General features: G+C 40.4%; 4 non-coding genes across 4 annotated transcripts; all 4 read left to right on the top strand.

Annotated features, from left to right (window-relative positions):
* Positions 1–2392: 2392 nt before the first annotated feature.
* trnal-cag lies at positions 2393–2475 on the top strand. Its single transcript has one exon. It is a non-coding gene; the product is annotated as a tRNA-Leu (tRNA).
* A 960-nt stretch (positions 2476–3435) lies between these two features.
* trnal-cag lies at positions 3436–3518 on the top strand. The gene has a single exon. It is a non-coding gene; the product is annotated as a tRNA-Leu (tRNA).
* Positions 3519–7224: 3706 nt separating this feature from the next.
* On the top strand, positions 7225–7307 carry trnal-cag. Its single transcript has one exon. It is a non-coding gene; the product is annotated as a tRNA-Leu (tRNA).
* A 4632-nt stretch (positions 7308–11939) lies between these two features.
* On the top strand, positions 11940–12022 carry trnal-cag. The gene has a single exon. It is a non-coding gene; the product is annotated as a tRNA-Leu (tRNA).
* Positions 12023–21206: the final 9184 nt, after the last annotated feature.

Here is a 21206-nt window from a genome sequence, read left to right as displayed (position 1 = left end):
TTATAAACTCTTTGTTCTGGCAGACTCCAGGAACGGTTATACATGGGACTTTTTTGTTTATGAGCGCAGAGAGAGGGAGAGATGGTGTAGTCTCATGTCATATGATCGTTAACAAATTTAACACATCAGCAGAGGTGCTCATTTTCCATACAGGTTTATTTAGTGGCTTGACGGTTAACAGTGAAGTATGGATTTGATTTGCTGGGTTCCTGCAATTTATAGATATATATGTGTATGTAGATATGTAAAAAGTTATATAGTAGTACCCGGAATACTTTTTCAGCATAGCACTTGTTTTACTTTGTTGACCATTTTTACCAATGGTTCCTTTATGGGTCTTCAAATGTCCTTCGTGCTTTGTCACTTGCGATTTTTACAATCTCTGGCATGTTGCCAATAACCTGTAAATATATGTGGATTTAGATGTGTAAATAGTTATATAGTAATGCTTTTTTGCACTACTTTTTCACCATAGCACTTATTTGACATTTTTTACCAAAAGGTCATTTTTGTTTCTTCAAACGTTCTTTGTGCTTTGTCTCATGTAGCAGATAACCTGTACATACATAATTGTAAATATGTGTATTTAGATATGTTAATAGCTGTAAATATTTTGTTTATACACTTTTATACACTACTTTTCCACCTTACCACTTGTTTTGACTTTTTTTACACACAAAGTTACAAAACTGCAATTTATTGTGTTTATGCTTCTGTTACTCTTTGTCAGAAATACTGACAGTGATTCTGGATATGAGATAGGATAGCTCTTAATGTAACCTTTCAATAGAGCCCTGAATGATAACTGTAATGTCAAATGTTCATGGGTAGCAGTCTTTAGTCTAGGTATGTCCTTTTAGGGTCACCAAAATGGCCGTTTTCGTAAACGCCTAGACATATACCCATACAAAAACGGGTGTAAAATATTCATTTTATGAGATATTGATATGAAATTTCAACTGGGACTATGTAAGCCTTCTTGCTATAGCCCCATTGTGTTTTCAGACTAATAGGTCCCAGCAAAAGTCATCTACAGGCATTTTTCTATAAAAAATAATGCAGACGGACATAAAAAAAATATTTTCCAGTATATTCAAAATTCTATTACTCAAAGCCAATAGCACTTACAGTAATTCTAACTGTTGGGAAAGAAGCCTCAGAGTGTTACCTTTCAAATGAAACCATAAACATGCATGTAGAACAAATGGTTCAAGAACAGCTTCCAATTTACTATGTGTATGCCTTGGATAGGCGTTTTGGCTAATTTACAGGAGTTTTAAGGGGTTAAATTAGTGTTTAATAGACCCATATGAATGGTACAAATATAAGTTTAAGTGTCACCATATGGGACCTTTAACACACATACAAAAAATATTGCTTAAATTAAAGATGACATGGCACGGAAACTAGCTTCAAAAAGGCCAAACAACTGAATTAAATGCGGGTCTGCGGAGCTCCTACCCCGGTTAGCCGATCAGCTAGCTGCAGCCAGAGCCATATCACTCTGCTAGCTTTGGACTGCTCGCTAGCTGCTGCCCATCGCGTCGAAATATCCACCGGTCAGCACCGAATATAATCACAGATAAGACGATGGCTAGATGTTACATTATGTGTGGTTAATACTGATCATAGACACTCCATGATTTACTGCATGGATTAACGTGTGATGAATTATTTCCCAGAGCTGGGATGCGTTCAGGCGTCCATTAGAAAGATGCATTGGCTCAGCCAGTGAACAACGGTACGTGCCTGTAGCTAGCTTGCCCTGCTAGCTGCTAGCCGTTAGCTTCTAGCTGCCGTCCTGTGAGTGTATGTATGTAGACTTCTGTGATAATCATCCCAATAACAATCCACGGTGGTGTGGCTATGTCCTCCAGAGGACAGGTCATGTCACGTCTTGAAGAACGAGACAGACAGAGGGGCAACAGGCAGATGAACTTGCTGCTCCAAGCGCAAGCTAAAGCTAGCCTTCAGTAACTGGAAGACATAGCCACACCACCGCCACTGTTATTGGGATGATTATCACAGAAGCCTGGCTGAATACACTCACCGGACGGCAGCTAACGGCTAGCGGAGCAAGCTAGCTACCGGCAGGATCGAGACAGGGACCAGGGTAGGTGAATTTAAACAATGTCTGAAGAAGCCATGAACAAGAAGAAGATACGGTAGTAGTATTATTATTATTACAGTTTATTTAGTGTTATTTATTTGAAACTAATGAATATTTCCGCTCGTCTACTACACTGTTTAGCTTGTGCTTCCGGTGATTCTGTCGTCCGTCATGGCGTCGTCACGTGGTCGTGGTCACGTGTTGCAAAGGGTCTACATGTATATGTAACTTTCAGATTTTGCTGATTCTAGCAGCCTCTTTGGACCAAAGTGATTATCAGCAGTCAGGATGGCCGAGCGGTCTAAGGCGCTGCGTTCAGGTCGCAGTCTCCTCTGGAGGCGTGGGTTCGAATCCCACTTCTGACAGCCTAGGTTTTTCTGCTGGAACTGTTCCTTGTAACATGAGACCATCAGGGAGCCGTAACATTTGGAAGAATGCCACATAGTAGATACGCATTTTAACATCAAAATACGGTGATACGATTTGTCACTTTAAACTACGCGAAAATCAGGTGACTGCTTTGAGTTCACTCGTTGACGCGCAGTAACCGTCTCCGTCTCCGTCTAACACTTGATGGTAGTAGGCGGCTAAAACAGCGTAGCAGCCACAAGCATGCTGGAAAAAAACTAAAGAAGAAGAGTTTGACCAATCACAGCGTCGGGTTCTTTCCTCTAATGTCAAGCGGGGATATCGGCTACTGATAGGAAAACGAAAGCATCAGATGCAAGTGTTATTCCTCCCTCATTCCCGTTTAGTTTGGTTGGTTTCCCCCATATATCTATGGGTTTCCCCAAGGGAGGACGGTGCTTGCAAAGGTAAACTGATTTGATGAAGAAAGGTGAAATTGTGAAATGAATTAATTTACGTAGCCTACCTGTCAACTTTGGAGAAATATTATTTATATTATTATTATTAATAAAGCCTTGCATTTGGTATACAAAGTCTTGGATTTCGTTACAAAGGTCTTATATATGTTTTGCCTTTCCTAGGATTAAGTTCATACCATAACAAAATTAACTGTTATTAATGTAGGCTAATTAAAAACTGACCGGAGCACGTCACTGGACGCACCGGAGGACCGAGACACAAAGTAAACACGCCTCTCTGACCGGTACCGGGGGTTTAACGGTTAAACTGAGCGGAGGTTGTGCGGAATGTGTCGGTGTTTGTCAGACCTTGGTTGGCCGCTCGGCGCCTTCAGACAAAGCTCAAGCTAACAGACTAACGGCTTATTAGCTAGCCAAACACCGAGTGGTAACATCTGCAAAGATTGGCTCTGTGAGTGTGATTCTAGCAGCCTCTTTGCACCAAAGTGATTATCAGCAGTCAGGATGGCCGAGCGGTCTAAGGCGCTGCGTTCAGGTCGCAGTCTCCTCTGGAGGCGTGGGTTCGAATCCCACTTCTGACAGTCTACATTTTTCGCGGGAACTGTTCCTTCTAACATGAGACCATCAGAATGTCTTTTGCTAGCAATAATATTAGGACCAAGCAAGCTAAAGTCAGCCAGCTAGCTGTAGCTTACGCTTCATGGATCAAGTTTTGGTTGCCTCTTAAAGCCCATGTTAATAATAAATAATAATAATACATTTAATTTATAATGCACTTTTCATCAGAGATCTCAAAGTGCTACAGGTTAGAGATAAAAACGATAGAAAAAAAATAAAAATAAGTAGTTTAAAATACAAGAATAAAAATAAAACATCTAAAAGGGACCAAAAGCTTTGCAAAAGAGAAATGTCTTAAGGCCTTTTTTAAGTGTCAGTGTGTTGAGGTGCCCTCAAGGTGTCAGGGAGGGCATTCCACAGACGTGGGGCAGCAGCACAGAAGGCCCTATCTCCCATAGTCCTGAGTCTGGTTCTGGGTATGTGGAGGAGGTTTGAGTGAGTGGAGCGGAGGGAGCGTGTAGTGTTTTGAGGGTTGATGAGTTCTTTGAGGTAGGGAGGGGCATGTACATGGATGCATTGATGTGTGAGGAGGGAAACCTTGTATTCAATCCTGGTGGAGACGGGAAGCCGGTGGAGTGAGTGGAGAACGGGGGTAATGTGCTCATGTTTCGGCACTCTCATCAGGATCCTAGCTGCAGAGTTTTGTATGTACTGAAGCCTCTGCAGGCTCTTTCCAGGAATCCCAATGAGCAGTGCGTTACAGTAGTCCAGTCTGGAGGAGACAAAGGCATGAACCAGCTTTTCGGCATCTGAGATGGAGAGAATGGGGCGAAGTTTGGAGATGTTACGGAGGTGGTAGAAGGAGGTCTTGCATAGGTGATTTATATGGGCTTCACAAGTGAGTTGGGAGTCAATTTTTACACCAAGATTTGTGACTATTGATGAGAGGGGGATGTTGGAGCCAGAAAAGGTGATGCTGGTTATGGATGATGATTTGGTCTGGTGAGGAGTGCCAACCAGGATGGCTTCGGTTTTGGAGCTGTTGAGTTGAAGGAAGTTGTGCTCCATCCATACCTTTATCTCCTCCAGACAGATGGTGAGATTTGATGGGGATGACTGTGACTGTGGGGTTTCAGTTGTGGCATTTACATAGAGCTGTGTGTCATCGGCATAGCAGTGGAAAGAAATTTTGTGACGGTTGATGATTTGGCCAAGGGGGGTGAGGTAGAGAATGAAGAGGATGGGGCCAAGGACTGACCCCTGGGGGACACCGCAAGTAACTGTGTGTGGATTTAATTTGGAGTGGCCCAGGGAGACGTATTCTGTCCGGTTTGTGAGGTATGATTTGAACCAGCTGAGAGCAGTGTCATTTAGTCCAGTGGTGAGGTGTAGCCGGTTTAAAAGAATGTCATGGTCAACAGTATCAAATGCAGCAGAAAGGTCCAGGAGTATGAGGAGAGAGGGAGCGCCAGCATCAGATGATATGAGGAGGTCATTTGTGACTCTGACGAGGGCAGTCTCTGTGCTGTGGGCAGTGCGGAAGCCTGACTGGAATTTTTCAAAGAGGTTATTATGTTTGAGGTGATCCTGAAGGTGGATGGCAACTGCTTTCTCAAGTACTTTTGATATGAAATGGAGATTGGAGATGGGCCTATAGTTGGATAGGACTTCTGGATCAAGAGTGGATTTTTTGAGCAGTGGTCTGATAATGGCTTTTTTTAAGACAGGGGGAACGTGGCCAGTTTGGAGGGAATGGTTAATAGCAGCGGTGATCAGGTGACTTAGGACAGTGATATGGGTTTTTACCAGGGAGGTTGGGAGAGGGTCCAGGGGACAGGTGGAGGATTTCATCTTCCTGATGATGTTTTGCACCTCTTCTGATGAAACCTCAGGAAAGCAGTTTAGGGGTTTGGAGACGGTATATGTTGGGGGAACAGTTTGGGTGGGAGGACCAGAAAGGGCAGAGCGAATATGTGCAATTTTTGATGTGAAGAAATCCAGGAATTTATTGCACTGCTCTTCTGTAGTGGTAGTAAGTGGGGAGGATTGTGGTTTGAGAAGGTGGTTTATAGTGGAGAAAAGCTGCTTGGAATTTCCTGCGGCTTGCGCCATCAGAGTAAAACTGTGACCTTGCCTCTTTGAGGGACTGTGCATATGTTTGTTGTTGCTCCCGGTAAATTTGTTTGTGGACAGTGAGGCCAGAGGCTCTGAAGCGCCGCTCAAGGACCCGTCCTGCTGCCTTCATCTTACGAAGCCCATCTGTGAACCAGGGTGCTGAGCGGGTGAAGGTGACTGTTCTTGTTTTAACAGGGGCATGTTGCAGGTTAACCACCACTATTGATTAATGGGTACATATAGCATTCAATATATATATATATATCTTTGTTAAAAATAACTCCAAATTGTGTTAAAGGCTAGTTTTTGTCATTTTTGGTATTAGTGTTTTTTTTTTTCACACAATTCGGCACGTTGGGGAGACGTGCATCAGCCTAGTACTAGAACTATGGTGACTGACTGGGATGAGGAAGAGGTGTTTTTACTGTCAGTGAATAGCACCGAGTGAAAGTCAATGTTTTCTTTAATTCTAGTGACAGTGATCATGTGGTTAGTTCAGATAAGTACCGGTAAACTTAAATACAAGGCATGATGCTAGTTATGGGCTAACTTGCCAGTCCCACCTGTGAAATCCCCCGACGGTTGTAAACACATATTGATTAGATATCTCACTACCATCAAAACGATGGTAGCCTACTAGCTCCAGTAACAACATTAGGGCTGCAGCTATCGATTTTTGTATTAATCGATTAATTTAGCACTATATCGATCAATTAATTGATTAATCGGATTTTTCTTTTCTTTTTTGCATTTTTAAACAACCAAAACTAGGGAAAAAAGCATAATTTTCGGAAAAAAAGCATAATTTGTATTGCCTACATTGCTTACAATATCATCTCTCAAAAAACTCTGACGACTCTGTGATTTACTTTTGTCGGGTCCGCTTCGTGGAATGGATGATTAAGTAAGACTCCATGTTTTCTGTTGAGATGCTGAAGCACTGACGTCGTGCTATTATCGTGGTAAGCTAGTTTGATTTTGCAGTAGACACAATTACGTTTGAACTGATTCCAAACTTTGGACACTTTCTGTCGTTTTCTTTAGCCTCAGCATTCAGGATGGCCGAGCAGTCTAAGGTGCTGTGTTCAGGTTGCAGTCTCTCCTGGAGGCGTCAGTTCACATCCCACTTCTGACATCCTATGTTATTCACTGCAACTGTTCTTTGTAACATGAGACTGTCAGGGAGCTGTAACATTTGGAAGAATGCCACAAATGTAAATCAAACAATTATTTCTGTCTGTGTCAGATGCCATCTCACTTACTGGAAATACTCTGTTTTAGGCCATCGGTGGCGCTTGCATAGAGCTACATGTATTCAAATCCCACTTCTCCTGTGTTTTTTGCTGGAACTTTTCCTTTTAACATGACACCATCAGATAGTCTTTTGCTAGTAATAATGTTATGACCAAGCTAGCTGTAGTTTATGCTTCATGGATCAGGTGTTGGTTGCCTCTTAAAGTGTGTGTGTGTGTGTGTGTGTGTGTGTGTGTGTGTGTGTGTGTGTGTGTGTGTGTGTGTGTGTGTGTGTGTGTGTGTGTGTGTGTGTGTGTGTGTGTGTGTGTGTGAGTTTGTGTTGATTCTAGTGGCCTCTTAGGACCGAAGTGGTAATCAGCAGTCAGGATGGCCGAGCGGTCTAAGGCGCTGCGTTCAGGTCGCAGTCTCCTCTGGAGGCGTGGGTTCGAATCCCACTTCTGACAGCCTGTGCTTTTTGCTGTAACTTTACCTTTCAACATGACACCATCAGGAAGCCATGCTGAATTCCACAAATGTGAATCAACGATTTATTTCTGTCAAGCAAGCTAACGTCAAACAGCTAGCTGTAGTTTATGCTTAATGGATCAGGTGTTGGTTGCTTCTTAAAGTATATATACTATTCACAAGGGTTCGAATCCCATTTCTGACAGCCTATGTTTTTAGCTGGAACTAGGCCTGCACGATTCAGGGAAAAATATGAATCATGATTTTTTAGCTTAGAATTGATATCACGATTCTCTGCGACGATTTTTTCTCACGAAGTGTAATGTTTATTGCACACATGAACCATGACAAAACAAAACAAATTGGCAGCACCAAACATAGACTTTTAGCATCTATAGCACATTGTGCATCACCACAAGCCTGTAAACATAGAGGCTTCAATTAATAAAGAAAATAAAGTAAATACTGGCCATTTATGTACAGTAGGCTACCAAAAATAGTGACCTAACATATTGAACTAAATAAGGCCCTGATACCGGCTCTATCTGAACTCCTTGAACATGTCTTTACATAATTAAAACATTTCAACAACATGCTGCAGCTAAAGCTTCAGTTTCTAGAGAAATGGAGTTTGTAAATTGCCAATTAAGTACAGTATCAAAAACAGAATGATTTCTTAGCACACTCTTTAACTGCTTGCCTTTTATAGAATAAACATTCAACTGGCCATTCAAGTAGGTTACCAAAAATAGAAGTTTAACGCACTACGCTGAATATGGCCCTGAACATGGCTGTAAATAGGCTAATTGAAACGTCTTTCGGACCTCGAAATTCAAAGTGTAAATATATGCAATGTATGTCGAAAGTCTAGCCGCAATGTTTCCCCATTGGAATGAATGGCAAACAGAGCTATAGCTAGCTTCCTCGTAACGAGACCTCTCCAGTTCACAAAAATTGATTAAATTGTAATCGGTCAAAAACGTTAGCTTTGTAAGATCATAGAGTATGTGCTATATAAATGCCATGACGAAATTCAAAGTGTAAATATATGCAATGTATGTCGAAAGTCTAGCCGCGATGTTTCCCCATTGGAATGAATGGCAAACGGTATGTGTTATATAAATGCCATGACGAAATGAAGGGACTAAGACAATGTGCACTGAGACAAAAATGCGTTTGCATTATCGGACCAGCTCACCAATCTAGCTTTCTGCTCCTGGTATGCGCACGCACCCTGTAATGTTTGTAAACAGGAAACCCGTCTATTCATCGTGTCAGGCTGTCTGTTGCGATGTGTATATCGCACGAGTTCATATCGCGATGACGATGAAAATTTTATGTATCGTTCAGCCCTACTGCATACCATTTTTTTTGTTTACAAAAATAACTAAGTATACAAAGTAACTAAAATATGTCTTAATGGATTAATACATTTAATTTAGTGCAGCAAATGAGTCATTTCTCTCAACACCAAAACAGTTCCCTTGGGATTCCACCCACAACCAAAGAATAAACAGTTTTAAGTTCGTCCTGTGCTTATTAGTCAATCTTTGATAAAAAATTAAACTTAGTGATGTCTCATGCGCTAAATAGTCAATCTTTTATTTTCTTCTTGTGTTTACTGATCTCGGCTCCATGGAATAACGGCCTGAAAGCGTGGTTTCCTGGTGGAATCCCTGAAGAAGTGTGGAGACTTGGTGTAATCCGCTTCTGCAAAAAAAGCGGGGAGTAAGAAACATGGACTTTTTTACTTGTTGCTAAGGGCTGGCAAGCTACCGGATGGTGAGTGGCCACACCCATCTTGGTTTGAAAGTGCCGGCATCCAGACGGTCTGGCCGTGTGTCTGTGGCGCAGGGCATGTGTGATTAAAGGAGGCGATCAGTACAAGCTGATGCAAATGATCGTAGTAAGGCAAAATCGGCTTTGATCCGATACTGTGATCGGGATCGAGACATCCCTAGGTAGGGTAATTTCATCCTTGCCGCTTTTTTTGCAGATTATGTCCATAGTGCATCATGTTTCTTTTGTCTGAAATACCTTTTGGCCTGAAAACGTTTGATAACCAGGGGCAGGGCAAAAAACTGAGCATTCAGTGTTTAAAAATTGCATTGCAATTAAAGTTTTTTTAAAGGTCAGATTAGGGCTGGGCGATATATCGATATAAACAAATATATCGATATATTTTTAAATGAGATATGGAATTAGACCATATCGCATATATCGATATAGTTCAAATGTGATCCTTGCTCCCATAGATATGTCGCCGTGAGGTTCTAAACATACGTCAAAACCCGCCGCCATCTTGGAACAGGGGTCCGAAGCATTCAGATCAACGCTAAAGATGCCGGACTTTTGTACTGCTTAATTATGTTCGATAGAGGAAATGAAAAGAACAAACAGCATGGATAACATTTAACAGGTGACAATGTGTTTTATGATTATATATGCCGCCTTCGACCAGCAATCTGAGCTCCGGCGGCAGCGGAGGCGGAGAGCCCCGTGGCGGCCGCAGCGGCTCTCTCCCCGGGCAAAAACACAGCTTCGCCTCGCTGCTGCGCCGGGTCCCCGCGGATCCAGATCGGACCAGCCAAAGACAGAGTTGTGACCGGTAGGATCTTACACGTAGTCCAGTACGAACTGTATGTCGATATCGGCCGGAAAGTTCCACTAAGTTTGTGCGGCGCGAGCGGACGGAAAGAAGCTACAGCGGGGCAGCGACCGTCTGCGGCTGCAGGATCTGGAGCTCAGTGCCCGTTAAAATTACATGTAACGCTTAAATACATACAGAAATAAATAGTGGAGGAATGAGCCTGGGCATTTCAGTCTGTTTAAACTTCACCTTGAAGCAGAAACTCTTAGTTCAGAAGGGTGAAGTTTCCGTTTGGACTCAGATCTGTGAACCGATCATAATAAATTTCTTTGTTTTGTAGTCGATAGTTCATCTTTTAGTTTACTTAAGTGGAAGCAGTATCAAGTGGAAGAATGGGACTATAACCTAGGCTTACAGGCATGAGGCATTACATTGAACAAAGTAGATTATATTAATATCAAAAGCTTAATTGACCTTTGGAACGAATCACAAATAGCCTATGGAGCTTTGATTTCAAAAAAGTTACTCCTGTTATACAGTATTTAGGTTTACATTTATTGTTATTTGAACAGCTGAGCATTTAATCATGAACCAGGTGATGAAACCGGTTTATTATTTATTTGATTTTGCAACTGTTTCTATGAAACTACTTGTGACATGTCATATTTGATTTGGGCTTTGACTGAACATTTGCTCTCACTTCGCGGAAAAAATATCGCGATATATATCGTATATCGATATTCAGCCAAAATATATCGGGATATGACTTTTGGTCCATATCGCCCAGCCCTAGGTCAGATTTTACATCCCTAACATTTGACCTTTGCTCTGTTCCCAAACAAGAAAAGCAGCACAAACAATGTATTCTTTCATTCATTCACATTTCCACATATATATTGTTTTATGCTATCTATGTCAATACATACATGGTAATACCATGCAGGAAACTCCTTCACCAAGGTGTCGTGTTGTTTAGTGGTCTCACTGAGATTATAACTAGATCACTGGATTTAGAGTCTACAGTCCTCGTTACACAATGGCACCACTGTATACTGAGTGCACTTCTGCCATACAGTGGTGGGATAGTGTCATAATGTCTTTATTTACCCTGTTCCTCAGGTGCAGTTTGTCGTAGAACCATTTTGACAAAGCTTGATCAAATTAAACTGCCCTTTAAGAACTCAGATCTGCATGTGGTCTGCCAAAGGTGGGAAGCAGGACTGAAAATATTCCCCGAAAAATCGTTGCTGACCAACTTCTTTAACCACTAAATGATGCAGATTTGATTTGTAATATTATCATTGAAACTCTTTTTATTCAGAAAGGGCCTAAGATTGTACCCTTACAAAATGTCTTGATTTTAGTGAACTGTTATGTGGTGAGGTTTTAAAAAGACTGGATAACAAAATGGCACAGACAAACTCCAAAGTTTCATAATTTTGTCTGAAGAACAGATAAACACGTCTCCATACGAATATGCAGACTGCCTGTAATATATAGCAGAGTTATTATATCAATTTTGTGTCTTTTGTAAATTTCCCCATACGTTTTATTTGAGCTTTTCTGTTTGTCTTTTTGTTATTGTACTTACTATCATGTAAATATGTATGTATATATATATATATATATATATATATATATATATATATATATATATATATATATCATATACATGCAAACGTATTGTTCATCTTTCTTAGTTATTCATTTTATTACACATTCATTACTAAGGTTACTTTAAACAGTTTAAAGGTCATCTTTCAAAACAATATAATAATTGTGGCATTTCCCACTCTCCACAAGTCTGTGAACGTAGCATACCAAGGTTCCCGGCCAATCTACTCAAACTTCAACAGGCTGCCATTTGTGCTTTAATACTGCCATCTAGTGGGCACTTACTGGAAATACCACATTAAATTAATATGTGTGAATTACGAAATAGTCTACCAACTACATTTTATTAAGTCACAAGTGGACAATGAGAAAAATGGATGTCGAAATGAGGTACAAAGTTGCTATATTGTTTCTGTATACATAAGCAGTCAGGATGGCCGAGCGGTCTAAGGCGCTGCGTTCAGGTCGCAGTCTCCTCTGGAGGCGTGGGTTCGAATCCCACTTCTGACATGACTTTTTTTGTTCTTCATGTAAACCCGTCATGTATCTATATATACTGTACATGATCACACGTACCAGCTGGTAAAAGTAAAACAAACTGTTTTTAATAAAATGATTCATTACATATATATATATTTTCTTTATCATTTTATCAAGTCTGGCTTGGTTTGCCTCTGTCCATGAAAATCCACTAGAGGGCAGGAAAGACCAGTGCCCTATATTTAGAGAGTGTGGCCAACTAGGGAATCGAATGTTTTGAGCATACCATTCTGTGATTGGTTCCGAGGTGGTCACGTGTTTCATGTTTGATACCAACATTCATCTGATTCCCATTGATATAGTGCAGGGAATAGTGTAAAATTTTTATAAATTATTTAAAAAATGCCCAACTGTTGTGCGTTTAGTTGCAATGAAAAACAGGGAAGCAGCATAAGATTTCACAAGTCCCCCCTTGAAGCAAAAAGGCAAAAAGTATGGGAGCCGTTCATTATTATGTGAGGTAAATGTCAATTTCTTTCTTTGATACGGTAACAAATTACATAGGACAAATATAGTCATACCATCGTTAATGTGTACATTGCTGAAAAAAGTTCTAACACTGCTTTAGAAATGAATGAAGTTTGAAGTTAGCCTTATGTTAGCGTTAGCTTTTTCGCTAGCACTCCATGTACCTAAATGCTTGTGATCTTGCCACAGTCATAGCTATGGCTTTTGGTCTTGACCGAGTCCAGGTGTCTTTATTATCTTCATAATAATATTGGAGGGAAAGTGAAACACAGCTTGGACAGGGATGTTGTTCGGCTTTTCACAAGTTTAGACAGCTACGCTGATGTTTGCTAACGTTAGCGCAACAGCGTTAGCCTAGCCTGCTAGGTAGCTAAATATTACGACTGCCTTCGGAGTTTCCTATATCAGCGTCCACGTTGTCAACATAAGACCTGTGGCGTTAATGCTCCTTTTGTACCATAGTTTAATTGAATGAAATATTGAGCTTCGCTCCTCTGAGATAGGTGGGTTTTTGTTACGTTACACACAAAGCTAGCTATAGTTAGCCTGTATGCTAGTAGACATTATGAAGGTAAACACTGCTAAGAAACTTATTAGGCGACGTGGTCACTCACTACATGGGCATTTTTTTAGAGGCCCATTTACGATATAGAAGGTAAATATACACTGGAATATTTCCGTAAGGGCTTTTTACATATTGACAAACATTGATAACAGGGTACCCCCAAGATCCTCCAACTTAAATTCAAGGCTTTTTAAGACCTTTTTAATACCATTTAAAATGAAATTCAATGCCAACTTCATACCCATTCCGATAGAAGTATGAGGGGAAAATGTCAAATCTGTATAAATTTCAAAACCTAGAAAATAATTATGTACAAGTAGGCTACTTGAATTAACTAACACATTGTATTTAAAGTATCAGTCATTTAATACAATTTATTAGGTTATAATATAATCCAATAAAATAAGATAATTACACTGCATAAGAGCACTTTTACTTTTGGTACTTTAAGTACAGTATATTTTGATAATATTTTTTTTACTATTATTTAAGGACAATGTTGAATGCAGGACTTGTAACTGAAAAGTAATTTGTAACTCTACAACACAGTTTTTTCTACTTTTAATACACGATCTGAGTAAGTCTTCTGTATCACCAACAACAGTCGTGCATGAATACCTGCAGCTGTGTTTAACACTGAAAACACACAGCTCAGTTCAGCTTTTACTCAGGGCTCTTAAGTTTTAAGGACAGGCAAGAGTGACATCTTTTGTTGAGGTAGTAACCTCCTTAAATGTGCATATAACAATTATTCACCTCAATGATAAATTCATTTTAATGAATTAATACATTAAATTAATACATGAAAAAAATACATGAATGAATACACCCCGTTTGGGTCTCTGAATGAGTGAACGTTTAGGGAAGTGTCTGTACGCTGCTCCATGCTTTTTTCTCATTGGTTGTTGCGTCAAATCTTACCCAGATACAATAGTGCTAATTGGCTATTGTGTAGCCCCTTTCTTTTTCTTTTGATTGGCTGATAAGTGGCAGGCTCGACTAAGAACTAATATATATATATATATATATATATATATATATATATATATATATATATATATATATCTCAATGGGCGAGACACGCTTGATTCCTGTCAGTGTCATAGTGAGGGCGGCGCGCCAGAAAAATTATGGGCGCATATTAAATATATATTTATTAATTAAATTAATTAAATATATTATAGTTTTTCCGCGTGAGAAATACAATGTGTAGCGGGACTGCGTGACAAAAGATCAAATGAGTGACTGTCACGCTCAATGTGTGACACTTGAGAGCCCTGGTTTACTTGCAGCTCCGCTACAGTAGCAGCGAACCTTTAACGTTACCTGTAGTCACATAGTCTCTAAACAGTCCGCTCACCGTGAAGTCCTGCACGGATCAACAGATCTTAGAGCGCGGCGGCTGCTCGCTCCGTTTGTTATAAGATGCACCTAGCAGATTAATGGAGCCGCTCGGTGTTTGGCTAGCTAATAAGCCGTTAGCCTGTTACCTTGAGCTTTGTTTGAAGGCGCTGAGTGGCCAGCCAGGCTTGGGCTTGACACACCCGAAACATTCCGCACATCCGCCGCTCAGTTTAACCGCTAACACCCCTAAATTTAAGACTTTTTTAATGCTTTTAAGACCCTGCGGGTACCCTGGATAATAACATGTATATGCCTGTTTATGGTGAAAATAAGCGATTTATTTCAAGATAGCATATGCGCCCCATAGGGTTACACTGTAGAGTCATCTGACGTTGGTATCCAATATGGCGCCCATGATTTGAGTTGGCCACACTCTCTAAATATAGGGCACTAGTTGACATGTAAAAGCCTACTGTGATTGCTGCTTAGTTAATGACATACCACACAGCCCCATCATTTTGAGGAATCACATATCATTTTGCAGGTAGTCCACATTTTAAATTATTATTAACTTGTCAATTAAAGAATAACTAACATGTTTGAATGCTATCACTAGAATTATGTGGTATGTATTCAGATTAGGTAAAAAAATATATATATATATGGTTTGAGTGAAATACAAAAAAAATACAAAAAAAAACATTTTTATTTGTAATATGCAGTTACTATGGATATCCTGACTACTGGTTTTACATAAGGGATGTTAACAAATACCCTCGTTGAAATGTACAGTATGTAACCATTTCTTTTTGTGAACACCTCTGACTATCAATGCAAAGACACACTGTAACCTGTGAATACTAGTTTATTAGAGACAAAAAAGTGGGTGTAACACAAAACTTGACATTTGAAGGATGCATTAATAATCATATGATATTAACATGTGCTCGGCCTAGGGCTGGGCGATAAAACGATAACGATATGTATCGCGATAGACACGTAATCAATATCAATAGAAAATGCGTTCGATAAAACGTTCGATAACTTGTTTTTCTTCTTCGGAAGAAACCAGAAGTTGCGAAGCAAGTTTGGTTGCATGAACAAAGGCACTCACTCTCTGGTAACCTAGCAACGTAGGGAGTGACACTCTAACAGCCAATCATGTAACAGTATCAAGTTTGGTTGCGCCACATCGCTGTCTCGTGTTGGATTCTACCATTCTACAATAACAGAACCGGCGGCGTGGAGCGATAAGTGGAAAATGAGTGCCGCAGCGAGCGAGGAAATTGTTGATAAAACAGGAAAAGTCAGTATGGCAGTTTTGGGGATTTTCTAAGTCTGACCGTCGTTCCCACCAACACTACCGCAAACTTGTTTTAACACCTTAGCCGCGCTCACACTTTGGAGCACAGCCGTATTCGCTAGCAACGTCCAACATCTGCAGCTGCTACACCGCACAAGTAGCAGACCGCCATGGAGAGGTACTCTGCATCAGCGCCTTACTAAACGCTACAAAGAAATAACGGAGGCAGACGTGCTGAGCACTGTCCAGAAGCCAGGTTACCAACCTAGCACTAAACTTACAGAAAATAGTTCTTCTCAGGTTTCAGGTTTCTCTATGTTTATATTTAACACTTTGCACCATTTTATTACACCTTATTAAGCAGTTCTTACTTATTCTTTCTTCACTGTGATTTTAGACTTATGTTTACATTTTAATTATTTGAGTGGTTTCCATGGTTGTGTTGACATTTCTGCTTTTATAACTGAGGGGATTATAATCAGAGGAAGGTTAAGTTTAAAATAAAAATGTTTAAATTTAATATATTTTTCTCCTGGTCCTTATTTTAAATAGGTCATAAAAAATATCAATAATTATCGATATCGACCGATATGAAACACTTATATCGTGATACAGTTTTCAGCCATATCGCCCAGCCCTAGCTCGGCCATGACCGGCGACCGGCAGGTCAGTCTGACATATGCCGATTTCATGCCGGTCAATGCTACAATTAACTGAGAACACAAGTTATACGAGTTACAGTTCTCAAGGACGCACGCACACACGGACGCGACAGCACAGTCTCTTTTTCCTTTCTCTCAACCTTTTTGCCGTGTCCGCGCTATTCTCGCACATGTAGGGAACCTCGTGAATTAACCTGCAACATGTCAGCTGTTTGGGAATTCTTCAGCGTGTGTGCAGAAGATAACAAGTTTGCAATATGCAACACCTGCAAGGAGAAAGTAGGGCGTGGAGGGACGACACCAAAAACCAAAATCACTTTTTTTTTTGTTGGATATTGGATGTGAAAAGAAGGAAATGGTTCTAACATTGCACTTTAGATGTGTGTGAATTTCCCACACCAGGAGTAATTTATATAGTTGTATTTTATAGTGATCCATTATCTGTTAAAAAAAATGTCTATGTTCTGTGCAAAATGTTCTATTAAAGAAAATGAAATCGTTAAAATCGGTATCGGCTGGCCTAACTCAAAGACAATCGGAAATCGGAATCGGCCTAGAAAGTTGTAATTGGTGCATCTCTAAAATTGACCCAAAGGGGCTATAATAACTCATGTAGCTGTAACATCTGGAGGTCAGCTCTGTCTTTGATGGTCCTGCTGCAGCAGCAGCTTCACAGTGCGTGCTTTGTCCTCTCTTTGCTGCTTTTCACGTCTGGTCTTTGTCTTGTCTCCTCGTGTCGTTTCCTCTCCTCTCTCTAAAAGACAAATGCTTTCAGAAAGCATGCTGGCTTCTTGTCTTGTCTCTCTATGAATACTATAGGAAATATGGTAGCAGAAAAAAATCTAAGTGAGAGAGTTTCTAGTTAATGCTGTTTCTTCTCTCTCTCAAAGCAAAGCAAACAACAGATATACTGTAGGGATAACATAACTGTTAATCATTTTAATAATCATAAAAATAAGAACTACTGATCACAATAGAAATTCAGATAATGACGTGTATAATATGTATACTTATCTTTTTAAAGATGACGGGTCCCAGTGCATGGTTTCTCCTCTCCCTGTGAAAGACAAATGGCAGATACATGAAAAAAAGCAGGTAATAACTTCATCAACGAGGTAAGCAGAAGAACTCATGTCCAGTACAGAGATTTGAATACAAACATAGGGTAATTGTGTATTTATCTTTTCAAAGTAGAGGGTTCACAATTGCACGCTGTCCTGCCTCCTCTCGTCTCATCAGGTCTTTTCCTTGTTTCTTCCTTGTGTCGTTTTCTTCCCTCTCTCTAAAAGATAAATGGCAGTCTAGGATGGTATTAGTTAAAAAAAAAAAAACTTCAAAAGCCAGAGAAACTATCCATTTGTACTTGATAAAACAGATAAAACAGATAAAAAATGTATACTTAATTTTTTTTTAGGAGAGGGTTCACAATGTATGCTGTCTCTTTTCCTTGTCTCATCCAAACTTCTCTCCTCTTCTTTCTCTGAAAGACAAACTTCAGATAGGGGTGATTACAGTTACTACAGATACTGTTGTATTTATAGGGTTCTACTACACCATAAACACTATTAAAGATTAAGATGATCTGTTAAGGACTACTTAGCCATTCGCTAACTCTTCCTGTGTTTTCTTCTCTGCAGGCAGACTGGCAGGTCTGGTTAGCTATGAGAGAAGCGCAGGTGGGCTTAGTGATGCATTCACTGGCCTCCATCTTGCTTGGTCCCATCTGTTCCTGCTTCTTCTATCAGCCTGTTCTTCCTCATCCACCTGCCTGTCTTTGGTGGACCAGTAGCGTGGTTGGCTCTGACACCGATCCTGCAGCTGTTGCACTAGGTCTTCTCATTCCGAGCTCAAACAAGTCTTTAGCTTGTGATGCTAGTGATGAGTCCCATTCATTAAATAATGTTGCATGTAATTTCTAGCTCAAGAAAATACATTCAACGGTATTTAAAGAAATCCATTTGAAGTGCTAGTGCTGTGCAAGGCTGCAGGGGGGCCGGTGTCAGTCCCAACACCCTCTGGGCAGATGATGGGGTAAACCACAATCTAGAGCTCTTAATTCCTCCTGGATGGAAAAAAAACATTGATTGTCTTTCGAGAGAGCTCCTATCTCAAGTGATGCTCATAGCTCCCTCGTAGTTCACACCAGATCAGACACACGGGCCAGCACCAAGAAATAAAGAAAGGTGCAATACACACCGGTGCAAGATGCACCAAAAACACTGACCTGTGTGCCACAACCACGGTGAGACAAACTATATACAAATGTACAATAATAACCCCTCAGTCAGCCGCGGTGCAAGACGCTACCGTGGAAGCCCTCAGGGGTAAAATAAAGAATCCAGCTTCTTAATCTGCCAGATGTTTAAAAGACCAAAAGGTGCAGCAGAGCAAATGTCCATCACAGTCTCAAGCGTTTCTTTGGTGGAGACTGGCTGCTGCTGCTGCTGCTCTCCTCTGTGTCCTTTCTCTTCTCCGGTCTCGGAGGCCTTGCAAACTGTGCAACTTTTTTGGTGAACTGACAGAGCACCGACATCAGAAGGTGGCCATCTGCACTATAGTCGGTCACCCTCCAGCGGTTGGTCAGCTCAGTGCACTCAGAGCTGTACACAGGGGAGATGACTCTGGTGACAGTCATGCCGTCCAACTCCAAGATGCAGAAATTGTTTCTGCGGTCGGACCTCAGGGCTCCGAGCTCCGTCCTCTCTGGAAGAACTGGGGTCAGCACGTTTGGAGGAGAGGAGCTGGAGCCCGCAGTAGGCACCATCACACCGGCTGGGGCCTCCATCAGAGGAGATGGTGGGTCGTTCTCACTCTGGCTGGCAGGAAAGGGTGTGGCCATCTGGAGCGAGCGGAAGAATCCCTTAAAACGAATGAAAGGGTAGTCCTTGGAACCTACGAGGAGGCTGTGGTACAGGCTGAGGACAAAGTAGGACATGGAGGGGATGTCGCCTTTACTCAGTGGACGGTTCCTCAAGTTTGTCACAATCAGTTGAAGGACTTTTCCTGGCATTGGCAGGCATCCTAAATTGAAAGAGGAAAAAAAGGAAAACATTAGTCATGTCATGATCGGACCAATTAAAGCATATGGCTTTAAAACACAGTTCACTTCACAGCAGGACTTATTGTGAAAAATCTTATATACATGTGAAAAAAAAACTGCAGTATTATGTCAACTTGTGACAGGCATGCATTATTTCAAACCATAATATTGTTTTTATTTTTCTCTGAATAATGGGCAAAACCATATGTTACTGTTGAAACAATAAAAAAAGGTGCAATTTCACATCATTTTGGACTATTATTATCACTACCATATCTGTCTAAAACGTTTGAAAAGCTAGAGCAGATAATTAAAAGAAGTCCACTGGGGACCAACTGCAGTCATCAGATCTGAGCAATGTAACGTTAATCAAGTCATTTAATTAGTTTTACATTCATTTTTTACTTTCAGTTGGCTTAGGTGTTGCCCAAAACTGCTTGATTTAGTGACCAACAAGGTCCCATTTAGTCACATGTATTGCAATTAGTCAAACGTATAGCCTATGCATTGGCATTCAGCGCTTGTGTCCGTCCAGTTATATTAGGGAAGATCAACTCGGTGAAGGTTGACCACCCTGACGTCAGAAAAAAATTATATTCTGACGTCGTTTCCATAGCGCGTGCAATATACACTACTTTTAGCATTTTTCAAAAAAAAATGGCCTAGTCGCCTAATCTCTACACTTTTTATGTTAACTCGACGACCCTGGTGCATTAACTCACAAATTCATGTTTTATAATGCTACATTAATAATCACATTTCCCACCGGTCACCTGTATAGTTATAAAAAAGTAATAATTTGACATCAGAATAACAGCGTAACTCAGCTGTGATGGTTTCAGGTGGCCTGGGGAAATGTTCTCACCCAAACAAAATGAAATAACTCATGTTTAATTTTCAAACTGTATTATATTCTATTGTATTATACTAGCTATATACTATCGTATTATGATATAACTATATTATGATTTATTTAATAACTTTAAAGAGGAACAACACTTAAAAGTGGTCTACAAGGCTATATTTTACCAAATGGTTCATGCAGTCGGACGATGCCGATGGACAGCAGGTGCTTCTCCCGGCGTAAACCAGCGAAGGCCATTTTTTGGACACTTGAACCGCTTGTTGCTTGTTCCTGAAGATTTCCACAGTTCAGAGGCTGTTTTAGTAGTTCAGTTATTTTTGGCAATTCAGCACTTGAGTTCTCAGTTGAAGAGTCACGTATACAGTTCAGCTTCTCAAATCTCAGGTGCAGAATGAAATTAGAACTATGGCCTCAACACGTCTTTTCTCGTTACCATGACTGCCACAAACACGTTCATATTAAACATAAACATTAAATTGTATTTTTTCGAAGAGTTGCTCATTTCTATTGTATTAACCTTTTCATTGGAATTCAGGCATTTGTTTGTTAACTCGCATTCACCACTGCAACAGGAAATCAACTTGGGGCCATTTAGAATGTTTATGTTTACTGTCAACATTACTATATAATACTATATTGTATTTATGGATTAACATTAAGATTAACGTTTTTTTAGTTAGACTGTGCGTGAATGTTCTGCTCTTCTCTGTTTTATAATAGGTTAGGCTATATGAACACGAATAGATTTGGGGGGTTGCTCGGACAAAAACATTAGGCCATTATACAAAAATAAAAAAATAAAAACTCACCTTGGGTCTCAAAGAATTTGTGATGGACAGGTTTTACTATTCTTTAAGTAAATAGCGTAAATAGACTAGGCTATATTTGATTGACTAATCAAACACAT

Source organism: Perca fluviatilis, chromosome 23 (assembly GCF_010015445.1).
Source record: "Perca fluviatilis chromosome 23, GENO_Pfluv_1.0, whole genome shotgun sequence".
NCBI classification, from domain to species: domain Eukaryota; kingdom Metazoa; phylum Chordata; class Actinopteri; order Perciformes; family Percidae; genus Perca; species Perca fluviatilis.
The sequence above is the reverse complement of the archived record's forward strand: the minus strand, read 5'-3'. Positions and strand labels throughout refer to the sequence as shown.